The sequence below is a fragment of the Equus caballus genome, chromosome 2, assembly GCF_041296265.1.
Source record: "Equus caballus isolate H_3958 breed thoroughbred chromosome 2, TB-T2T, whole genome shotgun sequence".
Classification (NCBI taxonomy): domain Eukaryota; kingdom Metazoa; phylum Chordata; class Mammalia; order Perissodactyla; family Equidae; genus Equus; species Equus caballus.
Genome location: NC_091685.1, coordinates 86,429,074 through 86,447,064, shown reverse-complemented (window position 1 = coordinate 86,447,064; position 17,991 = coordinate 86,429,074). Strand labels below are relative to the sequence as shown.

Sequence of the window (17,991 nt, the reverse complement as noted above, 5' to 3'; positions counted from 1 at the left end):
GAGGGCTGCAGGGGCGACTCATTAGGCCTTGCTAAAGGGGGTCTGTTTGAGGCAGGCTCCGGAATGACAAGGCACTGAGACTCAATGGCAGCCGGAGAATGGCAACCACATCATGGGAATTTCAACTGGAGTTCACAACAGGAATCTCCAAGGCCCCACAAATGCTTTCCAGGAGACAAAGTGCCAGCTCCAGACATCCGCCAAGCCCTGAGTGTACAAGTGTCCTATTATATCTGTACCCAAAGACTGTGACCATCCTTCCCTAATTCTCTTTCCTGAGGCCAAATCTGGAAGGTCAGAAACCTCACAACCTCTGGGAGGAGGAAGTAGAAACTAGAAGAATGAAAAAAATCCCACCTTTTTCACAGCTCCACTTCAGGTTTCCAGGATGAAAGCATAAAAGAGCTGGGAGAAAAAGCTCTAAATAAGATAAGAGGTTGGAGTTGTCATTATTACACTGGAAGGGGTGTTTTTAAAATCACCCTTATGGAGGTCTGACTTACATACAAAACACTGTACTCATTTTAGGTGCACAAGTGAACGAGTTTTGACAAATGCATATGCTTGTATAACCACCGCACAATCAAGGCACACAATATTTCCATCTGTTTGCTGTGCCCCTGGACAGCAATTTCCCCACACTCCCTGGGCCCCAGGTAACCACTGGCTGATCTTCTGCCACTGTAGGTCAATTTTCACTTTATAGAATTTCATATAAATGGAATATACTCTTTTGTATCTGGTTTCATTCACTCAGTATAATGTTTCTGAGATCTGTCCATGTTGTGTGTCCCATGTTTGTTCATTTTTTATTGCTGCGCCGTGTGCTATTGACTGGATACACTACAGTTTATTTTCCACTCATCTCTTGATGAACATCTGAATTTTTTCTAGATTTGGGCTGTTTTTCATAAAGCTATGAACATTTTTTTAATAATTCTTTGTATGGACATGTTTTCATTTCTTCTGGGTAATTACCTAGGAGGGGAATTGCTGGGTTATATAATACTCATTTGTTTACCTTTATAAGAAATTGCCAAATATTTTCCCTTAGTGGTCGTACCATTTTATATTCCTGTAGACAATGTATAAGGATTCCAATTGCTCCACATCTTTGGCAACTTCCAGTAATGTCAGACTTTTTAATTTTAGCTATTCTAGAGGTTGTGTGGTGGTATCTCATTGTAGTTTTCATTTTCATTTTCTGGATGACTAATGATATTGAGCATCTCATTATGTGATTATTGGCCATTTGTATATTTTCTTTTGTCCACGTCTGTTCAAATGTTTTGTCTAATTTCCTAATTGAGTTATTTGTTTTCTGAGTATTGACTGTATGGTTCTTCATATAGTCTGGGCACAAGTTCTTCGTCAGAAATATGTTGAGATTATTTTCTTCCAGGCTGTGACTTGCCTTTTCATTTTCTTAACAATGTCTTCCGAAGAACAGGTGAATTTTAATTTTGACAAAGTTCTATTTATCAATTTTTTCTTTTATTATTTGTGCTTTTTGTCATACAAGACATTCAAATTACAGAAATAAGACTGCTCCTGGCATTCAAAGGGCTTAGAAGACTTTTAATTACCTAAGAGTGACTGAAAAAGACATTGGAACTCTAACTGAGAGTCCATTCAAAGGCAGAGAAACACCAGCTCCCTTGAGAGCCATCCCTGTGTGAAGAGCCATCCCACAGAAGGAGGAAACACTGTAAGTTGAACAGCCACCACCAAGTATACATCTAAAACACAATAATGAGGACCATGGGTACCTTTAAGCTTAAACATTTTTAATCGAATTGCATAGTTTTACGACAGATTCAGTGTACCATGTGGATTCAGTGGAAACCAAAGAAGCTATGTTTGGAGAAAACGTATTCTGATTTTCTGCTGTTAGGCAGAATTCTAGAGAGATGTTAGCTAACCTTCTTATTTTTTGTAGTTTTTTTTTTAAATAACTGATTACTTCATGATGACGTAGTTCTAGAAACAAGTTAACCTGACAGCAAGGTTAAAAATTGCAGGTGGAGAATTTTCTTTCATGGTCCTCTTCATTTCAGTGATTTCAGAGACTGAGAATCAAACAATATGCAGTATTTAACAAGGCTTCCATGAGGAGGCTCTGTTTTTTAAAAACAAACATCCTTAAAGTCATCATGTTGCAAGGTAAGCTTATGTTTTTCCAGTTTGTTCTCAGAGGAAATGGGTAAAAACGTATGAGCATCTCTTCTTCAAACTAAATAGTTGCATGTTCAGTTCCTAAAGTGTCCCCTCTGGATTTATTTTCTGATCCTTTTATTATCTTGCTAAGCCTCTCAACTATTTCTGAATCCCCTTTTAGATGCCAAGCCCAGATCTAAGTGGTCAGTCTTCTTGTGAAGCCCTGGGGACAGCGAGGGGAGTTCCTAGTGCCCAGTCCTCTCCAGGCATCCCAGCATCATGGTGATTGTTTAGGCACAGTACCATGAGGCCAATTCATTTCATTTGGACTCCACTGTAACCAGCATTGTATCTGCATGCTACAGTGTGCATGCTCTAAATTCACAAGCAAAGTGCAAATCTCTAAACGTTTTGGGGGAAAAAGAGTACATCAAGGTCAAGAGAATGCAAGTCGAACAAAGGAAATTAACGAATGTTCGACATATGGTGCCCAACCACAGTCAGCCAATCTACAAGAGCTGCTAACAACTAAGTGTCAGGGGCCTCTGGACCTTTGCACCTGTTGTTTCCACTGCCAAGGAGGCTTCTTCCCCAGATGGCCCCATGGGACACTCCCTGAGCCCATTCAGGCCTGTTCTCAGAGGGGGTCTTATCAGCAGGGCCTTCCTTGATCATCCTGACTTCAGCAATCCAGTTCAGTCTGGCCCACTCAAACCCAACTGGAAATTCCCAATCCTCCTTCTAGGCTGTTTTATATTTCCCCATGGTGCTTATCAGACACAGTCTATGCTTTTAGTTGTTAATTGGAGTATTTTCTGTCTCCCCTAGTAGAATGTAATTTGTGTATATTATATTTGCTGCTTTATTCCCCGGCTCTTAGAAGAGTTCCTTGCACAGAGATCCTCAATAAATAATCTTCGAATGAATAAATCTATGAACGCAAGAATTCTTTGTGGTGAGAAAGAGCACTTGAATATTTATTTTTATCAATTTATTTTATAGAAAGTGTATATAATGCTTACTCTGTGCTAAACACTGTTCTAAATTATTTGCAAATATATTTCATTTAATCCTCATGACAGTCGTATGAAGTAGGACAATTATTGTCCCCAATTTTTGGATGAGGAAACAGAGGTGCAGCGCCAAATCACAGCGGGTACGTGTCAGCCTGTTCCAGGGTCGGTGCCCTCAAACACTACCACACTACCTCCTTTAGTTAAATTACTGGAATACACTTGGCAGAACCCAAGACCGAACAGAGGCGGGCTGAGGCCAATGATACAGTGCTTTCTGGGCGAGGTGAATGGAGCATGGATGTTGGAGAAGAGGCAGTGGATCCTATCCAAGTGTGAGAGAGTTGAAGTCAGAGACTCGGAAGAGGCAAAAGAAATAAATAGGGTTTGCAAGTGGGATCAGGGCTGTGGGGGACCAGGTAGACGTGGAGAGAAGCACAGGCACTGGGAGAGGCTGACAAGAAGCCTGGGCAACTAAATTAGGCTTCAACTGGTGTCCCACAGGGACCCTTCACTTGGGGTGAAATGGCCAGCTCTAGGCCAATGGTTTAAGCGAATGAGGGCTGGGGAAAGGAGTGTGAGTATGGGCCTGAGCATATGAAAGTAACTTGGAGGTGAGGTGTGGGGAGAGCGAAGGAGGAAAGAAAGAGGAGAACCTAGATTAGGAGAAATTACCGTTTGTATTCTCTCGCGTTTCCCCTAATTTTGGAATATCAAATGAATTCAGCGATTAAAACTCCTTTAAGGGGCCAGCCCCATGACCTAGTGGTTAAGTTCAACATGCTCTGTTTCTTCGGCAGCGCAGTATTGGTTCCCAGGCATGGACCTACACTACTCACTGGTGGCCATGCTGTGGCGGTGACCCATGTATAATATAGAGGAAGATTGGCACGGGTATTAGCTCAGGGCAAATCTTCCTCAGCAAGAAAATAAAAACAAAAATCCTTTAAGGAGTGAGTAAATAAACAAATTGTGGTATGTTCATGTAATGGAACACCATTTAACAATAAAAAGGAATGAACTATTGATACACCCACAACATGGATGAATCTCAAAAAAATGTGGAATAAAAGAAGCTGCTATGGTATGAATGTTTGTGTCCTGCCAGAATTCATATGTTGAAATCCTAATGCCCAATGTGATGGAATTAGGAATCGGGATCTTTGAGAGGTGATTAAGTCATGAGGGCAGAGCTCTCATGAATGAGATCAAGGCCCTCATAAAAGAGATCCAAGAGAGCTCTCTTGCCCTTTCTACGTAAGGACACAGCGAGAAGTCTGCAACCCAGAAGAGAGCCCTCACTCGACCATGTTGACACACTGATCTTGGACTTCCAGCCTCCAGAACCGTGAGACAGTAAATGGCTGTTATTTTACTCTTGTAGTAATATGCTACGGCAGCCCCAGCAAACTAATGCAGGGCCCCCAGGTATTTTTGTTCCTTAATATCTTTAGTTAGTTCTACCCTCATATCTTATTTCTGCTGTTTCTTCTTTCTTCTCTGAACTAATCCTGTTAGAATTTTATTCTCTTGGTATTTGACCACTTCTACACAGATGAATGTTCATTAGCTTCTCTAAGCTTCAATTCCTAATCTGTAAAATGAGTGAGAGCACCTACCACCTAGGGTTGGCTGGGAGGATTAAATGAGTTAATACACCTAAACACTTGTAGAACAGTGCCTGGTGGATAGCAGATGTGGTATACTTACTATTACCATTATTACTATGTTCTGCTCCCACTTCTGAAGAGGTGTCTCAGCTTGTACTTCCTCAAAATTAATAGTACATTTTCTTCCATCATTTGGATTATTGGTGAAAACGCTGCTTTACTCTTGGATCTAGAACGACCCTTTATTATGGGTCCTGGGATTCATTCTGAACCGGGTTTTCAGCAAATCCTCTCATGGTCTTCACCAACTAATTGAACACTAATCTGTGGTGTTGAAGCTTGTCATGGTTTAGCTCAATGGGCTGGGTGATGGGCAAATGGGCCCAAGACCATTGTTTGGTCTACCATATAAGTCAATATACTGCTCTTTTCCATGGCTACAGCCTAACTTTAGGCATCGCTTTGTAAATGTGGGCCATTGGTCACATGAGGACAGAGCAAAAGACTATAGAAGACTTATAAAAATCCATCAGCACGGTTAGAAAAATAAAAGTACATTCATGTTGAGGTGTGGTTGGCAGAGTCCTCTTCCCCGCTCAGTTTCATGTGAAGCCTGACTTGCAGCTTTATGCTTGCTGTCTTTCTTAGAAAAGTACAAAGTCATATAGAATAATAAATATGGGACATCCACATAATTAGTTATAAATTCATCTGCAGAGAATCAATGCATTTGAGGATGGTTGTTGAAAGGAATGACTTTAGAACTGTTCGTTTCTTTAACAGTTTGTGGGCTGATATTAGAGTGAGTGATTTTTACTCATAACTTACAATGTATTGAGGAACAGCTAAGCAGAACAAAGTTAAAAGCCTTGTCAAAGTCAAGAAAGACTGTAGCTTTCATTCTTTCTATCTACCAAGTCCTTCATTGTCACTGATGGTTAGAGTTTCAGCTTATCCTCTTTATTAAGCCATGTTGCCTATGCATCCCTTTTATTTCCTTGAAAAAGAAAGGATTTAAAAAAATATAATTTAGGCTTAGAAATTTTACTTTCCAGAATCATCTGAGAAGACTTAAGGGGTCTGGCCATTCATCCGTATGTTATCCAAAGGGCCTCAGTTATGACTTCACCCAATTCCATTAGCCATGTTATTTGTTACATGGTCTCTTACCGTGAGAATCTAGTTTTATGTGTATATCACTATTTAAAAAATATCAGTAGACAATTTAATATTTTCCCTTTGGTACAGTGTTTTGTATATTGGCAAATCCGGGGCTTGACAATGATTGTGGGATGTTGACCTAAGTTAATTGGGGCTTCAGCTCTTTAGAAGGGTTGGGTGAAGCTCTGCTTATGGGTAATTGAAGCTTCAGGTTGCCAAGAGGTGGGTGACTAAGAGGTAGCTGTTTTGGATCAAGGGTAAAATTTTAATTGGATGATGAGCATTCTCGAAGGGTATATAGCAATTTTCTGAATTGTATAATCTAATGGTTTGCAATTTAGAAAGTAGTGATGTCATCTCCCCATCTTTTGAAAGAACACACATCTCCCTCTATAATTATTTTGTATATTATTTTTAATAATAGCAATAGACCAATGCCAAGGGATATGATGGTCAGGAAAGAAATAGACCTGAGGAATGTGTGGAACAGCTTTGTCAGAGTTTCAGTCCTACGTAGTTGTGTTTTCTTGATGAAATTCCTGGCAAAGTCTTCCTTCTATGTTTTCAAAGCCTCCTCCACCTTGTTCTCAGTTCATTTCCTGTTCCAACTTTCCAAGAGGTTTACTGGGTTAAAATGAACTGACTTCAAATATAATCCTTCCCAGATTATAAATTGTGGCTCTCTCTCTTCTTTACTGGTTTTAAACAAAATATATGATGAAAGAAATAGTAAACTCACTAAGAATGTCAAATGTGTTCTGTAGGTCATTATACTCGGAGTTTATAGAGGATAGGAATTATGTCTACTAATACTATGGAGAAGTAGACAATGACGATCTACTCAGTAAAAGGTTGACATGATAGCGGTTTCTTCGTTTTTTTGTATATGGCGTAGTAGAAAGAACCCTGGACGAGGAGTTAAGAGACTTGGACCGTAGCCCTGGCTCTGCTACTGTCTTGCTGTATAACTCTGGGCGTGTCACTTAATTTTGCAAGGCATTGGATTTCCCATCTGAAAAATGAGGCTATCTGGTCAGATTACCTAGAAAATCCCTCCGTTTCTAAAGTTCTATGATTGTTTGCTGAAAATGAAACTGTCTGAGTAAAAGTTTGACTATTAGTTTTGTTTTTTTCTCTGGTTTGTGTCTTCATCCCGCTAGAAAGAAAGCCACACTGCTCTTTCTGACATCTAAAATGCTTCTTAATAAATTTTAGTCCTTTATTGATTTTTCCTTTTGCATTGGGAAACGTGTTTTCCCCATTGGATTTAGTTCTTCACATGCCTCTGCTCAGGGGGCAGCATGATGGACTAGAAAGAACCTGGCTTCATTGCCTACAGGTTGCTGACTCTGGGAATTTAAATTCTCTGACTCTTAGTTTCTGTATCTGTAAAATGGGAGTAATTATTCCTACCATCACCACCACCACCACCACCATCACCACCACCACTCCAAGTGGTTTTGCATAGTAAATGAGATCAAGCATGAGATGACATAGCATGTAGCAGCCATTTTGTTGTTGTTGTGAGTGCTGTCGAGTCAATTCCAACTCCTAACGACCCTGTGTACAGCAGAGAGGAACCCTGCCTGGTCTTTTTGTGCCATCCTCTCACCTTTCTGTGATATATCAATGTTCCACTGCTATTCATAGAGTTTTCATGGCCAATTTTTTCGGAAGCGGGTGGCCAAGTCCTTCTTCCTAGTCTTAGTCTGCAAGTTCCACTGAAACCTGTCCACCATGGGTGACAGATGGGTGACAGAGGGTGGTGTGGTTCCCTGACCAGGAAATGAACCTGGGCCACAGTGCTTGGGTCTTAACCACTAGACCACCAGGGCTGGTGCAGCAGCCATTTACCAAACATTAATTCTCTCATCCTGTTTGCAATTTTCCTTTCCCCATTAGGTGATCCTGTCCTTTCTCACCTTTAATAGAGAGAGTACAAGTGGGTCTCCTAGCACTCAGCTGCCCCACAGTATCTGGCGCTTAATAGATGCTGAACAATGTATAAATATTGAATGAGTGAGTGAATTAAATAAATCTTTTAAAAAGTCTTCATAAACTTTCAAGGGATAACCTTTCAAGGAAGGCACGTGTTGAACTCAGAAGATACTGAAAGTTTAAAAAAAAAACCATAAAATTAACATTTTAAGGTGAACAATTCAGTGGCATATAGAACATTCACGATGGTGTGCAACCTCCACCTCTATCTAGTTCTGAAATAAAATCCCACATCCATTAAGCAGTTTCTCCCCATTCCCTCCTCCCTCCAGTTCCTGACAGCCATCAGTCTGTGTTCTATCTTTATGGATTTATCTATTCTGGATATTTCATATAAATCGAATCATGCAATATGTGACCTTTTATGTCTGACTTGTTTCAGTTACGTAATATTTTCCAGGTTCATCCATGTTGTAGCCTATATCAGTATTTCATTCTTTTTTATGGCTGAATACTATTCCGTTGCATGTACATACCACAATTTGTTTATCCACTAATCTATTGATGGGCATTTCAGTTGTTTCCATCTCTTGGCTATTGTGAATAATGCTGCCATGAACATGAGTATACATGTGTTTGTCTGAGTACCTGTTTTCAGTTCTTTGGGTTATACTCCCATGAGTGGAATTGCTGGGTCATGTGGTCATTCTATGTTTGACTTTTCGAAGAATTGCAGAACTGTTTTCCACAGCAGCTGAACCATTTTACATTCCTACTAACAATGTATGAGGGTTCCAGTTTATCCTCATCCTCCTCAACACTTTTTATTTTATTTTTTTAATATCTGTCCTAGCGACTGTAAAGTGGTATCTCGTGTTTTGATTTTCATTTCTCGAGTGACTAATGCTGTTGAGCATCTTTTCATGTGCTTGTTGGCCGCTTGTGTATCATTTTTGAAGAAACATCTATTCAAGACCTTTGCCCATTCTTAAATTGGGTTGTTTGCCATTTTATTGCTGAGTAGTAAGAGTCCTTTATATATTCTGGATACTAGACCCTTATCAGATATATGATTGTAAATATTTTCTCCTATCCTGTAGGTTTTCTTTCCATTTTCTAGATAAATGTCATTTGATGTACAGAAGTGTTTAATCTTGATGAAGTCCAATTTCTCTATTTTTTTCTTTTGTTGTTCATGTTTTTGGTGTCCTAAGGCTTTTTTTAATGACAAGATCTTAACGCTTTAGAGGAAAACTAGACCTTTTCCAGAAGGTAACCTGTACTTTAAAATCGAGAGCCAGAGCCAGCCCGGTGGTATAGTGGTTAAGCTCACATGCTCTGCTTTGGTGGCCTGGGGTTCGCCAGTTCAGATCCTGGGCGCGGACCTACACACCACTCATCAAGCCATGCTGAGATGGCATCCCCCATAGAAGAACTGTAAGGACTTACAACCAGAATATGCAACTATGTACTGGGGCTTTGGGAGGGAGAAAAAAAGGAGGAAGATTGGCAATATGTTAGCTCAGGGCCAATCTTCCTCAAAAAAAGCAAAAAAGGATAAAAAAATGAATAAAATAAAAAATAAAATCAAGAGCCGTGCCACTCACCACTTTGGCAGCCCAGGTTCATTTCTTAGTGGCAGAACCACCCCACCCACCTGCCAGTTGCCATGCTGTGGCAGCAACTCACAAAGAAGAACTAGAAGGACTTACAATTAGGATACACAACCATGCACTGGGGCTTCGGGGAGGAGAAAAAGAAGGAAGATTGGTAACAGATGTTAGCTTGGGGCGAATCTTTCCCTAAAAAAAAAAAACAATCAAGAGACATGTGAGTACAGATGTAACAGCTCCTTTGGAACTGAACAGCCGAAGCAGTTTCCACCACTACTTGGAATAAGTACCAGAGGAATCTTACTTTAATATAAATTAAACATCAATGGCAGAATCATAAATACTTTTAAACTAACATAAATTAGAAAGGATAGTATCTTTGGACTGTTATTTTTATAATCAAAGCCAGAAGGGCTTGGTACAGAGTTTGTGGAAAAGGAGTGCATTTCAACATTCTTCTGTTTCTCTGCTAGTTAATTTTGATAGCTACCATGCTTCCCTTTATAAATAATGAGACTATTCCGAACTGTAATGACTGCACTTTTCTCAAAGTTTGTACGCCTGTAATTTATGCAACGCCACAACTCAACCAAATAGCTCTTAACTTTATTTATACCTCAGTGTATTATTTAGAAATCGTAAAAAGAAAAAATGCCACAGTTTATTTTCTGGTCCTTGGTTTTTATCATAGGGTATTGAAAAGTTAAGCTGACCTAGTAGCTTTAAAAGGAGAATTTAGTTAAGTTCAGGAGAGAGAAAAAAGCCACCGCTGTCCTTCTTGCAAATACAGTGAACTAACTTCTGCTTTGTCGCGTAAGTGTGATCAGATTAAGTGAGCGTTTAAAAAATCAGTGCGAACCATTGATATTTGGGAAATAAAATAAGCCCATTTCTCTGGGTTCTGAAGCTGTCCCCATCAAATCAAGCCTTTTCTCTGCAGATGTAGAGGCTGCTTCTCATCAGATATTACATACAACAAGATAAGCATGTCATAAAAGCATTTTCCTTGAACTTTGTTCTTTGATTGAAAAACTCTTATCTACCTCAATGAGTGTTACATTTATTAACCCCGAAAGGCCAAAGATGGCTAATGCAACAGAAATGTTCTGTAACTTTTAAAAATAAATATTATGTGCGAGGTATACAAACTCCTCCTTGGAACTGGTCTTCTGCAGGCAGTGATTAAACTTTTCATCTTGGACCCCTTTCATGCCGCTGGGCTGGAAAGATGAGGACCCTGGCCCCTCCTATTCGTGTTCCTCGCTCTGGTCTCCCCACTTCAGAATGAAACACAATATCTTAAGCTAACAGAGCCCAAAGAGCATGGTCATTGGCTCCCATTGTCCCCTGATACTGAAGTCCCGCCCCCTTGGCTTGTGCTGACAAGCTGTTTATATTTTTGTAAGGGCCACCCTTTAAGTCACAGGCCTGATGACTATAATGGGCCCAATTGTCTGCGGGCTGCAGAGAGCTGAGTCTCCACATCCGAGGAGGCTGGCGCCCGACTCTGGGGCACAGGAGTGGCCGTTATGGAACACAGGTAAGGACGATGATGCTTTTTCTGGGCTCGCTGGTTAATCCTGGGCACTTCTGGGAGAAACAGGCTGTGACTGAGTTGCTAGCTTTTTCCTGGTTTTCATTTTTTTATGCCTGCCAAAGATGGAAAGAAAAGATCGGTTCTCCGGGATTTGCTGACAAAGCTCATAGTGATGATCTCTGTGAACCCAGGCAAGAAAGGAGCAGGGAAGCAAAACACTGAGGGAGAGACGCAGGACGGATTTGAATGCAAAAGCAACATGGAAGTGGCAAAGCATACGAGAAACTCAAAGGCTGTTTAATTTTCTAAGTTAACTGATCACAGCCAGGAGTTCAGCTCTGCCGCTGTGGGGTTTCTGTAAGCCAGCTGTTAGCCAGTGTAACTCAGTCGACCCCATCTGAAAGGATCTAATATCTGCTGGTATTTTCAAAGGGCAAACCGCGGTAGTCGAGTATGTCATAAATATTTCTATTCAGAAATGTGGGAACGGTTTAGCGCTGCCAGGCTGTAAAGTTTTACTGCCCCATAAAATTGCTCAAAGGGTACTATGGTGGTGTGTGGTGGGGCTCAGGAATGAAGGAGCAGGCGATTAGAGCGTTTGTCCTTGACTACCCAAGAGGGAAGTCGGTGGAGCCTGAGGACACCGTGTGAGATGGGAATGGAACCTGACATGGATTTAGCCAGCCCACCTGGGGGTTCCTTCTGGTTGCCAGCGTGTGAATGAGTGAGGGCGGAAAACTGTTCAGGCACCACTTCAGTGCCCGATTTCATCATCTTGGATGTCCCATTTGGCACCGAGTAAGACATCTTTCAGTGCAGAGGAACACGCGAGGCCAGGGAGAGGGTGTGCTGTCATTCAGATCGAGAGTAGGGGGCAAGGAGGAAGGATCATCTCAAGCCCTGGGAATTGCCTTTGGAATTCCTGCCTCCTGCTGAGCAGAAAATCGCTAAGGCAGCTTTGATCAGAGAATCTGTCCTTTCCTTTCTGATGAGCCTCATGGGATGAAGTTGGTGAACTCACAGTCTGGGTTCGATATGGACAAGAGCCTGGAAAACCGAAGAGGTGTGGTTTAATTTTTAGATAAAGCTCAAGGTGAATCATGGGACTTTAATAAATCTAGTGCTTTATAAATGTCCCCACCTCTCCTAATCTCCAGAATTTACTATCCAAATACACCACCTTTAAAGCCAACACATTTTGAGGGCTGCGGGTGGAATTAAATCAGATGCAAAGGTTATTTCTTAAATGAATTTGAACCAAAACAACGTGAATGTCCAGCATGGTGTATAGAAACACCAGGTAATTTCTAAGTGAGGCCAAGCTCTCCCGCAGTGGCCCAAGAGCCCAAGAAAGGGGCATGAACTGCCCTGCGGAGCAGTCTTGCTAAGGAAGAGAACTTTCGACTCTGCCACTGCTGCCCGAGGCAGGGTGGGGGCTCAGCATGGACAGGACACGTGTGCATCATCGCGCCCTCCCGCCTCAGGCCTCACAAATCCTGGCTTCCTTCAGGTCAGTGCCTTCTCACATTCCCACCCAACAAGCACCCCCAGCTGGGGGCAAGACGAAGAACAGAACGGTGGGCACGCCAGGCTCCTGTATCTGAAATTCAGATACAGAATTCATATAAACCAATGCTAAAATAGGAGATTTACAATAAAAAGTAATATTCTTCTAGAGCTTTTAAATACTGACGACTGTTCTTATGGGCTTTTGAAGCCTAAGAAGCAAGCCGGTATGGATGAACTACTATGACAATGACAAATACTAACGGTGATAATAGGTCTCATTTATTGAGCACTTACCGTGCGCCAGGCCTTTGCATGTGTTATCTCACTGGGTCCTCGCTAACCCCTTTAAAGAATAGTTATTGTCCTCATTTTACAAAGAAGGCATCTGAGGCACAGAGAGGTTAAGTAACTTGCACAAAGTCACACAATTAGTAAGTAACCTGAAATGTGAATTGTTGGGAAGGCATACAGTACGTAGCCTCATGTTATGAAATGAGGATTCCTGTGGAATATAGTTGGCATTCAGATTCATAGCTTTTTAAGAATCCTTCTAGTCACTGCCACCAGAATATGACCTCCTGCAGGGAGCTAAATGGCAGCTGGGAAGGAAAGCCAAGAGCCACTGCCTTTAAGTAGGTTAGAGTGCCGAAGAATAGCAGCCTTGCCTCAGTGAGCAGAATGCCAGGGAGGGCCAGCTGAGGGGAGGCATTGGGGCCTGCCCTGCCACACTGGTAGGCGTGTGCTACATGGTCAGTGCCCCATGAGGGACGACACACAGGAGCAGAAACCACAGAACTCGAGAGTTAAAAGATAGAGCTTTCATTCAGACAATCCTGTTTCAAGCCTCACCTTTACCGTTGACTTGTATAATACTGGCAAGGTCCCTAGTCTCCCTAAGCCTCAGCTTCCTCAGCTAGATGATGGGGGTGGCGATATCTATTTCACTGGACCATTCGGAGGATTAAATGTGGCCATGACTATAAGTTCTTTGCACAGTGCTCAGCACACAGCAAATACTCAGTAAATAGTAGTTCTTTTCTTATGATTACAACCAGCACTCAACAGTAGTTCCAAATGCTGACCAAGTGTGCTGAACGCCTCTCTGGTTTACCTGTGACATTTAGAGAAAGGGAATGGTGAGAGGATGCAGTGTAGCAGAAAGAACAGTGGGCTGGACGTCAGCAAGCTCTAGTCTCGACTCCACCACTGGCCAGCGTGTGGGTCCGGATAACTACATCCCCTCTGGGCCATGGTTTCGGATCTGTCCATGAGGCAACGTCTTCAAGGTCTGTTCTAGCTCTTAACCTACGACTCTAGGTCTGCCAGGATCTCTCTCACAGGGACTCATACGCATAAATAAAACAAAGTTTGAAATCTGCTTTGAGCTCATTGTTGATCATGCTTATCCATGTTGAAGGTTCATCCAAGAATTAATAGATGGGCCTGAAATACTCTTCTGGAATCTCCTAGTTTGAGAGTGTGGTTTAAAAAATATGCTTCTTATTTTCTCAGGAGGTAACACATTCAAATCTCACCTCCTTTACACTTTATACAAAGGAAGGTACCCATTTCTTAGACTCTCCTTTGGATGTTTGAAGATGATTAGAATATGAATTAAACAGACACTATTGTCTCAAGGCAAAATTTCCAAAGGGAATTTATGGGGGCAGAAAGAAAAAAAGCAGCTTTCAGTCACCTGGGGTCCACTGCTCTGTGTGTGGTCACAGGTGTTAGTCTCATATTTTCTTACTTATTCTCTCTGCGAACCTTCTGGCTATTTTAAGACCCACACTGTATCCATGCAACGGAGGCAGCTCTTGGGTTATGCCAAACACTCAGCAGAGGAGGTGCTATGGGGCCAATCACATCTGGAGACCTGCAGGGTTAAGAACTCAGGTGACTTCACGTTCATTCCCTTTCTCTCCTGCTGTTCTCTTCCTCTTCCTTCCTCGCTTGAACATTTACTGATCGCTAGTTACTATGTGCAAGTCCCTGGGGATATAGAGCTCAAAGCCGTGATGCCGGCCCTGGAGGAATTCACAGTCTGTTGGAGAGTTCCTGCGGGGCAGTTAGGATGGATATTTGTACAAGGTGCTGTGCGAGGGTGGGAGGGAGCACCATTAGCCAGACTTGGGACATCTGTGGAGGGAGGGATGATACTAGAAGGGAGTCTTGAGGACTGAGGAGGAGTGCGTCAAACGGACACGGAGGGAAGGGTGACTAGTGCTAGCAGTTTCTGATTTGGTTGGTCAGTGGTGGGTCTTGTGAACATCAGTGTACCAGGATTGGAAACCACTGAGCCAAAGGGATCACATGTGCAAAGGTCCAGAGGCAGGAGACAGTATTCAGGGAACAGCTGGCTGTTTAGTCTGGTTAAAACCCAGCATGTGAGTGAATGAATGATCCTGGATGAGATGGAACTGAGAGAAAATGAAACCAAAGAAAATTGTCCCATAAGGATGAAGCAAATATGGCAAGATCTTGACAATTGTTTGGTTTCGGTGATGGCTATTTAGGGATCCCTTGTACTACTATATCTACTTTTGTGTTTGTTCAAAATTTTCATCATAATTTTATGAAAGTAGAATATCCCATGGATGTACCAAGACTTAGCTCAAACAGAGCTGAACTTGAATCCCAGGTCTACTGGTTTCTAGTGACTAAGACCTTGGGCAAGTTATTGAACTTCTCTGGTTCTTGTTTTCCTCACCTGAAAATGGGAATAATCATGTCTACCTTACTGGGATGTTATGAGGATTGAAAAGATAGAACATCTAGGCAGCCCTCCATATATTTGGCATGGAGTCATCCCCTTTCCCTCTCAGGTGGACCACCTCATGCATTCTGATTGAGGTTTCTAGATGATGCTGAAGAGGGTACCAAGCAGAAAACATTTAAATGTTCTATAAATTACAGAAGCATGAACCTGCAAGTCAAGGGCTGGAGCTGGAAGCAAATCTGGGGCCCGGAGTGTGGACTAAAAAGTATATGCACACCACAGAGTGACATGTGTAAGTTTAGAAAGTTTAGCCCATGCTGATGGCTAAGGAACAGAGAGCCTGCGACCTTGGCTCTCCCGAGGCCTCCCGCAGTAGAGCAATGGAACCCCAATTTGATTTGTGTCATAATCCCTTGCATTTCCCATATTTTCTGTATATTTAAATGTTCAAATGAGGCACGCTCACACCATCCCCCACACTTAATAAGCATGCTGTTTCATCCAGGATGTTAAAGAGACTCATCAAAAAGGATTGAAAGTGAATCAGAAACGTAGACTGGGATTTCATCTCCCCCCCCCCCACCCCGCCCCTCCGGGAAGCCCCTAGGAGGCATTTAGATATGCATCATCTCACCTCAGGCCGCACCTGCTGGGAACACTATCCCTTATCACAGCGGGAGTCCTGTTGAGCTTTTCAAGAGGAGCAGTTCCTGGTATGTAGGTCTTTAACCACCAGGTGCGTTTGCCCTCTCTCAGCCCCAGCTTTCTAGTGCCCTACCTGACAAGTTGACACTAAGAGAATGACACCCTTCACATTTTCAGCTGTTGCGCAAATAGAATTTCAGTGAAATTCCTCAAACGGTTGACTCTAGAAACCACAAGAAGACAAAGGGCCAACCTTTGACTTTACAAACATCAGATATGCTTCTTGACACCAGTCTCTAGAACTAACTTGGAAAATGCTCTCTATCCTTAAGGGCTGTGTAAGAGGAAGATATTTAAATCTGTAGCACCCTCAAAGCCTCAGGACAAACCCCATCAGGGCAGGCAGCCTCCAATGTGTGTTCTTTGATGTGTTAAGGAACTAAATATATCCTAACTGAGATTCCCACCAGTGACCCTCCAAGGACAGCGTTCTCACCGGGCATATTTCCTCCCTCTGACTTCTACCTTTCCCAGAAAGGAAAAACACAGAGTTCAAATTGAACTTTGAAGCTTTGACCTGACCTCAGAACTAGGTACCATAAAGAGCACTCGTGTGCTTTCCAGGATAGTTTCAAATCTATACAGTTTCCCAAGATATTCCTAGTTGCAGCATTGGGTGATTTAATTTTAAATACAAGAGTCTTAAGCAAAATGGTGTTGAGGAACCTGTGTCTGCTGCAAAAGTCCTGTGAAATCTACGAGGCCGGCTCCTTCCATGGCTTCAAGTGCTCCGCAGGTAACCGGGCAATCGCTGCGGTTCCAGGACACCCAGGGGAGCCAAATCCCTTTGATATATCACAACACGCGGGTTCTTCCACTGGAGACCAAGCGACAAGAACTAAGGACCTCAGGATACAGGATTCTCGACCTGTGCTCCTCACTGGATGGTTCTATTATCTCAAGAGCATTTTTAACAAGAAAACAGCAGCAATCGGTGATTTCTTAGAAATGTGACCCATTTAAATATATCCTCAGCAAGGTTACCTACTATGTCTTCTGGATACTCTGTGTTCTGGGCACACTGAGGGCTCAGCATAAATATTAGTTAATGCCGGTCCATTACAAAAAGAAAATGGAAAGACCCCTATAAGGTGGCGGTGACCCAACAAGCCCCAAAAGCCTCGTTGGAAATGTGACAAGGAAAGATAGTGGCAAGGCCTGAAAAAAGCAGCTCTCTTCCCACACTCAACACGTGCAGTGAATGCAGGGCGCCATTGTCTGAGCCGTCACTGGAGGGCTGGGAGGGCCCGATGGCAGCTGCCCAGGCTTCCTCGTTGCTTTCCCGGGGTATTCAGGAAATGCTGGCCTCCATGCCCACCAGGGCTGCCATCTGCACACAGACCCAGGAGTGTCTCAAGCTTCTGGTGTGGCTTTGGAGGACAAGGGTCCTTGGGGGAGGCAAACTGCTGATAAGGAAGGGCCCTGAGGTCAGGGTGGAATAGGGCTCCGCCGAGGAATGGCTATTCCTTGTCCTTTCCAGGAATTGGTGTTACTGGGTCAGTGAAACGTCTTAATACCATCGGAGTTTCCAAGGCTGGCTGTCAATCTGCTGCTTTAGAATGGACACCAGAAACCACATCTAGGTTGTGTCCACATCCCCACCAAGAGCTCCAGGAGTGGGTGGGGGTCACTTCAGAGCAGCTCCCGATTCTCTCAGTGGAAGCTGCTATTGCACCTCTCCTCCCCTGAGTGGATGCAAATCTGTCTTCTCCATTCCCTGTCCTGTAGTCTCCGAAAAGCCCAAAGTGAGCAGGCAGAGTAGGGCACCGAGAAGAAAAGAGGTGGCCGGGGACTGGAGGTTAGGAAAACCGTTCCAGCTCCTTTCTTTTGCCAAGACTTGTTTGTTGCTGTGGCGGGAGTTTCTCTTTGGGGGCCTTTCTTTTCTCCTTATAATCAAAGCAACCCGTTCTGGTGCTGCCAGTGGAACAACTCTTTCCAGTTCCTTCACACGGTGATTGTGCACGTAGCTTCCAGGCCGAGGCTTGTATCTCTAATTCCTTCTATTAATTCCAAGGGGAATTTAGGTTTT

General features: G+C 42.8%; 1 protein-coding gene across 11 annotated transcripts in view; it reads left to right on the top strand.

Moving 5' to 3' along the window:
* The window catches only part of TRIM2 (tripartite motif containing 2), a 151,234-nt gene that overhangs the window by 29,963 nt on the left and 103,280 nt on the right, over positions 1 to 17,991 (top strand). For 2 of the 11 annotated variants that reach the window (XM_023636423.2, XM_070257720.1), the window contains exon 1: positions 10,898 to 11,032. The exons of 7 other annotated variants lie outside the window; for them this stretch is intronic. The gene's annotated coding sequence lies outside the window, so the exon portion shown is untranslated. Of the gene's footprint in view, positions 1 to 10,870; positions 11,033 to 17,991 lie in introns of those variants that run through there. 2 more of the 11 variants (XM_005607807.4, XM_070257698.1) reach the window with 2 other exon arrangements.